This window comes from Scophthalmus maximus, chromosome 22, assembly GCF_022379125.1.
Source record: "Scophthalmus maximus strain ysfricsl-2021 chromosome 22, ASM2237912v1, whole genome shotgun sequence".
Lineage (NCBI taxonomy): Eukaryota > Metazoa > Chordata > Actinopteri > Pleuronectiformes > Scophthalmidae > Scophthalmus > Scophthalmus maximus.
The window spans coordinates 13386075-13395407 of NC_061536.1; the positions used below are offsets into that span (position 1 = coordinate 13386075).

The 9333-nt window shown below is 48.2% G+C and overlaps 1 long non-coding RNA gene across 1 annotated transcript; it reads left to right on the forward strand.

The window, feature by feature from the left end:
• Positions 1 to 285: 285 nt before the first annotated feature.
• On the forward strand, positions 286 to 7841 carry LOC118291905. The gene is made up of 3 exons (XR_004786786.2): positions 286 to 412; positions 3053 to 3285; positions 7167 to 7841. It is a non-coding gene; the product is annotated as an uncharacterized LOC118291905 (long non-coding RNA).
• The last annotated feature ends 1492 nt before the right edge of the window (positions 7842 to 9333 follow it).

The window sequence follows — 9333 nt, forward strand, 5'->3', positions numbered from 1 at the left end:
GCCATCCTTATCCCTGGCACCCTGTCCCCTGTTTAGCCCCGCGGCAGCGAGGATGAGCAGTCCTCTCGATTCAGTCAAACAGACGAGATGGAGGGAAAAAAACTAAAGAAAGGAAGAAAAAAGCACAGAAAACAATTAACTATGACAGAGAAAGGAGCGTCGGGGGGGGGGGGGGGCAGAGAACTCGGGTGGAATTGCACATGAGGAACTGAGAGAGAAAATAAGAAGGAGAGAGAGAGAGAGGGAGATAAAGGGGAAGGAGTGAATGGCAGGAGGAGAAGTGCCGTTCATATCTTGAAATGGTTTTCATAAACACTATAGTGCGTCATATGCTCTTATAAATGAAATGTCAGCAGTGGTGTGAAACATCCGACACGGGCAGGATCCCATTCGGCCCGAGCTTCGATAAAAGGTAACATTAAAAAAGTTTGACATTTGCTTGCACGGTATGGAAAGTGATATCTTCCCTCTGCACTGGATCAAATCCCCGAACCAGAGGTAGAAAAAGACCAAATCAGCAGAACTCCCGATGCCGTCTGAGAGGGATCGGGAGCGGAAAAGGAAGAAGGAGAGCAGAGAGATGCACGATGGGGGAGGGAGGAAGAGATTTAACATGAGGGGCAGATTGCAGCATCCACGAGTAATGTTGGTCCGCGTGTCGCCGGTGGTTTCGCGTCAGTTTATCTGCACAAAGACGCTGACGTTCCTCCTCAATCTGCCTCCCGTCGGCACGTCCACTTTGTGTCCAGCCATGTGGAGCTTTTCATCCGCAAGCAAATCGCCACCCGAGTGGCCGAGTAGGTGTAGAAATGAAATAATGGGAGCGATGTTGTACAGTACAGTTTCTTTTTTTCCCCTGAATGCAGCACTTTCAACGTTCGCGAAACAGCATAATCGTTCCATCCATCGTCGACCGCTTTATCCATCTAAGGGCCGCGGGGGGGCTGGAGCCCAGCTGTCATTGGGCGAGAGGCGGGGTTCACCCCTGGACAGGTCGCCAGCCTATCACAGGGCCACACACAGAGACGGACAACCAGTCACACCTACGGTCAATTCACAGTCTCCAATGAACCTGACCCCGTTCTCATGTCTCTGGACTGTGGGAGGAAGCCGGAGAACCCGGAGAGAACCCACGCACACACGGGGGAGAACATGCAAACTGCACACAGAAAGGCCCCGGTCGGTTTGAACCTTCTTGCCGCGAGGTCGACGGCGCTCACCACTGCGCCACCGTGCAGCCGCGCAATCGTTCCCTCTTATCAAAAACAAGTCGACAACAGTTCTCGGGAGACATTCAGGGGCGCACGTACAGTACCTACACGATGGTCCTCCCACGCAGCAACGCCGAGGCAGCGGGGCCCCGACGCCGAGGGCACCGAGAGGGCCCGACGCCTCGCGACTGAGAGCGCAGAGGACAGCGCGGGCTCCCTCTTCGGCTCAGTTCTTTGGAAGTCACAGCCAGCTCCTAATACAAAGAGACTCTTTAAGAGGGCCCTCAGCTCCCCGCGCCTCCATCTCGGAGCGCTCGGCTGCCGACTGACAAAACGGGGGAGAAAAGAAAATGCACTGCTTCAGAAGAAGAGCGCTGACGGGGGGTTGGGGGGGTTGGGCTGCCGTTTGTTGTCTCATTAGGCTGCTGCTCGAGTCGCTTTCGCCTCGGATGGCACAACGGGGAAAACAGACGCTCCCTGTAATGATTCATAGCTGTTCTCCTCCTTGATGAAAAAAGTTGTTCCGAGGAACATGCCGTAGCGCCCCGCGGACCTGGACATCGCCGAGAGGGCCGACGATCATGACCACGGGAACGTCGGGGGATTTCATTTGCTAAAAGTCGTTATATTCCGGGAGCGATACAACCGGCAGGTTGTGAAACCGAGAACAACAGACCGCGGTGAAAACTTAACAATTGTAAGACAAGAAAAACAAAAAACATTATCGTCTAAAATTCTCATCCTTAAATATGTTTCCATCCACCTGCTTTTTACACACGTTTTCATTTCATGCATAAAGACACCCCGAGTGGAAGATTTCAACAAAACTTTAAAAATTCATATAAAATATGAATGCTTGGCTGAAGAGGAAAAGTCGGCAGCCCACGCACGATACGGTTCATTAAAGTCTGACGGGAACTCATTGTTTTTTTCTACAGTAGACAAAGCCTCCGCTCCCCGTTGCCATTAATGCCTCGACTCATCCAGAAATAACAAATAAAAAACTCCCAATATCCTTTGTGTATGTCTTGGTCGCGCGTCCTCTCCCTGTATCCTATATACCAAGACGCATCCCGGTTTGTTCTGCTTCATTAATCATCTCCTCCTCTTAATTGCAGTAAAACGTCGTTGTTTGAACCTTGTACTAATTTCAATTTTTATCTAATTTTTTGTAATTTTTACTGGCGGCATCTGGTGGTAAAGACAGGACGTAGCAAAGATGGAGACTCACACGGAGGTCGGCTCCACCTCATGGAACTATATTTAACTCATTCAGAGTCGTGATTATACATATATGAACACACGGTTATGGACAATATGTTCAATTTCTGTGAATAAGTTCTTTTAAATATTACACACTGTAGCTTTAATATTTGATTTAGCTAGAATTTGCTCCACGGTGATCTATTATACATCGTCTCACTTGTGAAGCGCTTCAGGTTCTTGAAAACGAATGCAGAAGTTGAGTAACACGTGGTGACCTTGTGTCTCTGTTGTTCCTTTGTGTCGTGGATCAACAGAGTTGAGGAAGTCGGTCTGAAGCCCCTCCCCCCCGCCATTACCAGCTTTTACCGTACGAGGAGGATTGATCGCGCGGCCCGGTGCTTCCTCTCTGCTGACCGTCGCAGTTTCCGAAAGACGGTTAACAGCTTACAGCGTCTGCACTCTGCCGCCCATGATGACCAATCTGACAAGCAGGCGGATCTGAATAGTGCTTCATAATCAGTTCTGCGCCGTAAAGACCTGCGATCATATAAACTGCTAGACAGCGGTTGCGACAGAGAGAGCTGCACGGGGAGCCGGGGTATTGATTCCATCCATTCATCTCTACTTGTAAACAGGTCTCTGCAGAGAAGAAGTTATTCCACGCCTTGCTGGCAACGCAGCGGAAGAGCAATGCGAGGAGACGCGGCAGCCCGCAGAGGTGCAGCGTCAACCAGCTCGCCGTCCCGCCGTCGGGGAACTGGCTGCACTGGCCAGGTGAGGACTGATGCAGAGAGGCTGTGTGCGCACGTGAACCAGGCCGTGGCCGATGGAAAACACGAGCGTTCCCCCGCTGGACAAAGTATTAAAGGTGCAGTTTAAACGTCAATATATCCTTGTCAAAGTGGTCGTAAACACTTGGTGTAGTTGCCGTCAGCAGGCGAGACGGCGCTGGAGACGCCTGACGGCAGCTCAGGTTCTTCTAGTCCCACAACCCATGGTGACATATTCAAATGTCCACAGCCAAAGATATTCTGTTCCCATTTCGTAGGAAGCAGAAAATATCGTGGAATCATGTTGTCAGAGATTTAGTCACTCATCTGTCCGTGTCAACTTGTGATTATCAAATCTTCATCTTCAAAAGGGACCTTTTAGTGTCAACGTCCATTTTCAAATGTCCAATGAAAAGCATTTGAGGGGCGATGCGGACCCTGCGCGTGTACAAGCAACTATATAATGATATAATATGATATGATAAATACACTACATGAACTGTGTCTGTCACACCAAGGATTCATGATGACAGAGAACATAAAAGATTTCTTACTTATTAGTGTTGGTGCTTCATTGTAGAGCTGTGTGCAGAGCTCTTTCCTCCCTGTTGTCCTGGAGCAAGTAGCTCTCTCCCTCTCGTTCTCGCTCTCTGTTTTTCATTTATTTTACACACACACACACACACGCACGCACACGCACACACACACACACACACACGCACACACACGCACGCACACACACACACACACACACACACACACACACACACACACACACACGCACACACACACACACGCACACACACGCACACACACACACACACACAGGGTGAAAACAATGAAATCCGGTTAAATCCGACTGAGGGGCACGTCTCAGCTTGTTTACATTAATTCTCATATTTGCTGTGTATTTTTTTTCTTTTGATCAGCTTTGTTATGAAAAGTTTGTTTTCCAACCCAGCTTGTCCTCTTAGTTACCCACTGCGCCTCCTCTCTTTTTCCCTTTCTCTCCTCTTTTCCTGCCTTTTCATATTCCTACGAATAGATTCCACACGCGCTGCGGAAGTCACGAACAGTAACAGAACTGCAGGCACACACAGCTAAATACAGTAGTGTATGAAACCGGTATCTATAATTAATATCCCCTGGAGAACGCGGCGCAGCAATGTGCACCTAATGATCTGCTCTGCCTTTAGTGGAGAGTTAATAGTGTCCTTGCAGAGAGATTGCGAGAAAACCGAGGTATTAATTTCACCAGCTGCTGTGAGTCATTAACAGGTGTCAGATAAAAAAAAAAGTGTTTTTCTTTATCCTCCATTCCGCCTCCTCGTGGCGCCGGGGGAAGGGAAACACAAGGCGACACCTCGGTGTCATCCGCTCTCCACCGACCGAGTCATAAGCAAAAAACACATTTCACATTTCGATTTTCTTTCATCCGGTAGCACAGGAGTCAGTGGCGCAGTCGGGAGGTGGAGCGGGTCGTCCCCCCGACCGGAAGGCCGGCGGTTCGATCCCAGGCTCCTCCACTTCACGTGTTGAAGTGTCCAAGTGAACTCCACAGAGCGATGTGCGCCACACAACGTGTGTGTGTGAATGTGAATGTGTTGTAAAAGGTTATATAGCGACCTTCAAAATGATTTTCCTTCTTTCCACATTTTGATTTTTTTCTACCCAAGGAAGATTTCCTGTCAACGTAGACTCACACAAATCCCGAGCAACAAGATTACGATCGTTCATCATCGGAGCAAACGAGGCGTGAAATCAGCTGGTGTGGCTCAGTGGGTTACACCGCTGACGTTCGATTCCCTGTCGGGCTCACATCCCTCAACGCTTCCGGCCCGCCTCTGGTACGACGGTTGTTTTAAGTCACATATTAGTACATAGTCAGAGATTCAAAAATATATATTTATATAATTTCTGCAATTCTGAGTAGTGAGACATCAAAGTGTGTGTGTGTGTGTGCGCGCGTGTGTGTGTGTGTGCTTGCGTGTGTGTGTTTGTGTGTGTGTGTCAAAAACTGACAGATAATGAGATTTATTCGCCAAACGCAGCGACAGATGTCTTGGCCACTGAAACTGAGAGAGAAACTTTGGCATATTGTGTCCAAATAGCATCTATAATTCTGGAATCCGAGCCAGAAGGTGCAATGAGCAGATGTGCGTGTGTTGATGCTGGAATACAAATTGAAGACAGCAAATCTGAAAGCGCAAAGGGGATTTTTTCTCGTGGAGCGCCGGGCGTTCCCTGTGAGGACGCGGACGTAGGTGGTGCGCTCTGATTGGACGATCACCTCCTCTTCCCGCTGGAGGCTCGTGCTGAACACACGGCAGTAGCACCCCGCCGTCGACGCGCCCCCCGGAGGCGCGGCGGCGCTGTGACAGCAGCGACCCGAGGTTTCAATGGGAAGGAAGCGGTGCTCAACAGGAACAAGGAGCTGCCAGCGAGTCGGAGTGGAGGAGCTTTTCAACAAGTCAAAGCACCGGCAACGACCCGCTCGTGTGTTCTTTTAAGTGTGTTTCTGAGTGAAATTCTTGCTCCCTGTAGATTTCGGAAAGAGCTTTTTAAAAGCTTCTGTTTTGCTCCTGCACAGGAGGAGACGTCTTCCATTCACGGAGGGGACAATGGAAACCAACAGCGTCCTGCGTTCACAGCAACAACAACTACAAAAGCTATGAAAAACTCCATTCTTCTCCAACTTCTGCACTTCTATTGGTCAGGGCCGACATGGACGAGTCCACTCATTGGTCCGCCTTGGTAGTGTCCTCCGTTTAAAACAAAAAGGAGAGAAATGGACGTGGTCACTGGGTTCGGAAAGTCAGAAACCTGTATTCTCTGTAATGACCAGCAGAGGGCGACTCTGGTTGTTTCTACAGAAGTCTATTAGAAAACCTCTCTACTTTACTCTATTGACGGATTGAGTTTATGGTTCGTTGTCTAGTTTCAAGACTTCTTCAATACAGCACAATGTTGAGTTGGTAAATTATGATTGACGGCTACGGCTAGCACCGTCCAATCGGTGCACGGTTGCAGGTGCAGGAGGACGAGCTCTCAGTCAGACTCACCCTGGTTTGTGAGAAAAACACAAAATGGCGCCGGTCGAATTGCGAAACTCGAGGCTTCGACAAGCGTCAGTTCGCAAAACGAATGTGTGACGTCACGGTGGGTTTCCACTTGATGATCAACAGTGACTCTTTCGATCAGAAGTGAAGAAACTGGAGACAATTTTTTGTGGGGAGGCTCCACCACCATCCACCATTGGCGAAAACAGACATCGGCTTTGGTTTTAGATGCAGAGAGGAGATAGGAGGGGAGCGAGGGGAGGGAGGGGAACCCCCCCCCCCCCCCCCCCCCCCATTGGATACTCAAATCTATTATGTGCCGTATAATCAATCTGGAGTCTGGAATCGTCGGGGCCGTCCGCAACACTTTCAGGGCTGTGATTTCTCCTCCGGGACGACTCGCTTGCCACCAGACCTCCTCATCTTCTGCTGCCGGCACCTGCCCCCCTCGCAGGAGGCCCCCGGACGGCCCCCCGAGGACGAGACACGAACCCTCTGATTCGGTCTCGCAAAGGTATGGCGTGACACAAAAGTCCCGATGAGACTTTCTTCTTCGTCCTCTCCTTCTTCTTTTGACAGGCCCGTTCACCACGGAGCAATCGCGCCGCTCCTCGTGCCCGAGGACGCCGTTTGTCTGCCATTACTCTGCTGCTGCAGCTCAGCGCTCAGTGACACCAGGTGGTACCGCACCAAGGCAGCTTAACGTTCCAGCACCAGGGGCTGGGGGGGGGGGGGAGGTCAGTGAGTTTACATTGAGCAGTTTTTCATCTTGAAATGTATCGCTGCTCGATGACCAACGCAGAACAGGAGAATTCTGATTTAACACTCAACAGTGTTCGTCCCTGCACAGATTTGATTGGCCAGTTCGTCCCGGATGTTCAAAGTTGAGCTACTTTCACCTGTTCATTTTTTTTATACAGGTGACACTGCATTTGTTTTCCACCGCGACTGCACCAAGAGGAAGAACAAGTCCAGGTTGTGTGCGTGTTCCTCGGCTGTTGATCCTGGTTCCTATGGAGATCGAGCACAGAAATAGATTACGGTGATGATTGATTATGTTTGTATCGTCGGTGAATCTGAACAGTTCTCACTTTTTAAAAATATACTTCTGTAGCAACACACGAAAACACAGCTCCACGTTTTATTCCATGGCAGTTTAATAATTTGTCTGAAGCAAAACAAAAAAATATCTTTAATCAACGATCGAAATAATTAGCAAATCCAAAGAGTTACATAAAAATCTATAATTAAAAAATCTGATTCAAGATTTTTTGTCTTAATTATAAAATAACATTTGGGAAATAGGTGAAAAATATTCATCACATTTGTTATTTTTCTGAATGAATATTAATAATAAAACACCTTAATTGATAAATCGTACGAGCTTCTTATTGAAATTTCCTTTTCAGGATCAGTAAAAAACTAAACAAACGTCTCATCTTCTCTTTCAATCAGTGGACCCACTAATATTTGTTATCAGTAAACACACGAACCCACTAACACGTGTGGTGATTCATTCAAATACATACCAAAAAATAAAAATGTAAAAACTTTGACCTTACACAAAGCTCTCCTCCCACCGTGTCCAGGATGTTGTCAAACACAGTAAGAAACATGAATAATAAACTCTTAAGAAACCCGAGAGCGAACAAGGTCAGTGTGATATTTTGTCCAGAGGGGAGGATTTTTTTTAAAAAAAGGAAAAAAAGAAGATTTTAGGAATTTCATGAATTATTAAAAAGCTTCGGACTTCAGATTCTTTCTCAGTTTGAGCGGTGAGCATTATTTTGTGGACGGATTGTCAGACAAATATTCAATATATACAGTTTAAATGATATATTTTATTCAATAGGTTGGTTATTTGCTCAGTGCAAAACAATAATAATAATGAACAATAATCAAACTGTATGAAGTTTGAAGTATTACGTTCTGTTGTTGTTTTACTTCCAGAACCTGGATGTCCTCGTTTCACGTTGCACATTGCAAAAGAAATGAATCAATCTGAAACATCACGTGACCGGTTTCTACTGTTTCCATTGAAAAGTGATCATCACGCTACTTTGAAATATTACATTTGCAAATATTTTTAAAAAGGGGCAAATCCCCCCCCACATTTTAGACTCCAGGTGAAAGTGACCACCGGCGGGTCTCTTGCAGGAGGCCTGTCATCACCTGGGTTTTCAACATGTCCCCCTTCCTTCCCGCCGCCGCCACAGAAAGTCATATGAGCTGTACGAGGACAGTTTGCTCTCAAATCACGGTGGGAACTGCTGATTGTTTGGTTTACCGCCTGCGGTCTGAAGCCCGGAGAAGATTGCCAGGCCGGCCCCCCGCTGAGGAGTACTGCTGAGTGAGTGATGGCAGCGTGTGTGTGTGTGTGTGTGTGTGTGTGTGTGTGTTGTTGAACACCTGTGTGTGTGTGTGTGTGTGTGTGTGCAGGAGATCATAAAATGCGTATGAGTGTGGAATGGTTCCTGTGAAGCGTACAGTATGTGAATAAGTGTGTGCTTTCTAAAAGCGTGGCAGATAAACGGAATGACCACGGGAACATGCGTTAGAAAGTCACGTGTGTGTGCGTGCGTGTGTGCGTGCGTGTGTGCGTGTGTGTGTGTGTGTGTGCATGTGAGAGCCAAAAATCTTTTTTATCACAGCAAGGTGGGCGAGCAGGAGACAGAGCGAGACTTTGAATAGTCCGTTTAAAAAAAACAAAAGTCACGTCAACAGTCTTGGTAGTTCATAGATGTGAAATTGACTTTGTGCATCAGCTCCGGTCACCTGCCACGTCACAGCCGGTGACGTCATTTCACCTTTTGAGTCTCCGACCAAAGTGGCAAAATGGCGGCAGCGAAGCCATTGAACTGTCCCGTCCAATCACAGAGCCGCTCCGTGCGACACGTGTTCAGCGGCAGCGGGTCAAGCCGCCCTACGGCGTCGAGCTTCTACAGCGATCCTCCATCACCGGCGGCTGGCGTAGCACTTTGAAGCCGCCCCCTCCTCCCCCACCCACCTCCCACCTCCCACCTCAGCTTAACCGCCATGTAAAGTGAGACCCGGGGCATCGCCATTAGCACCACTCAGTGGGAGAGA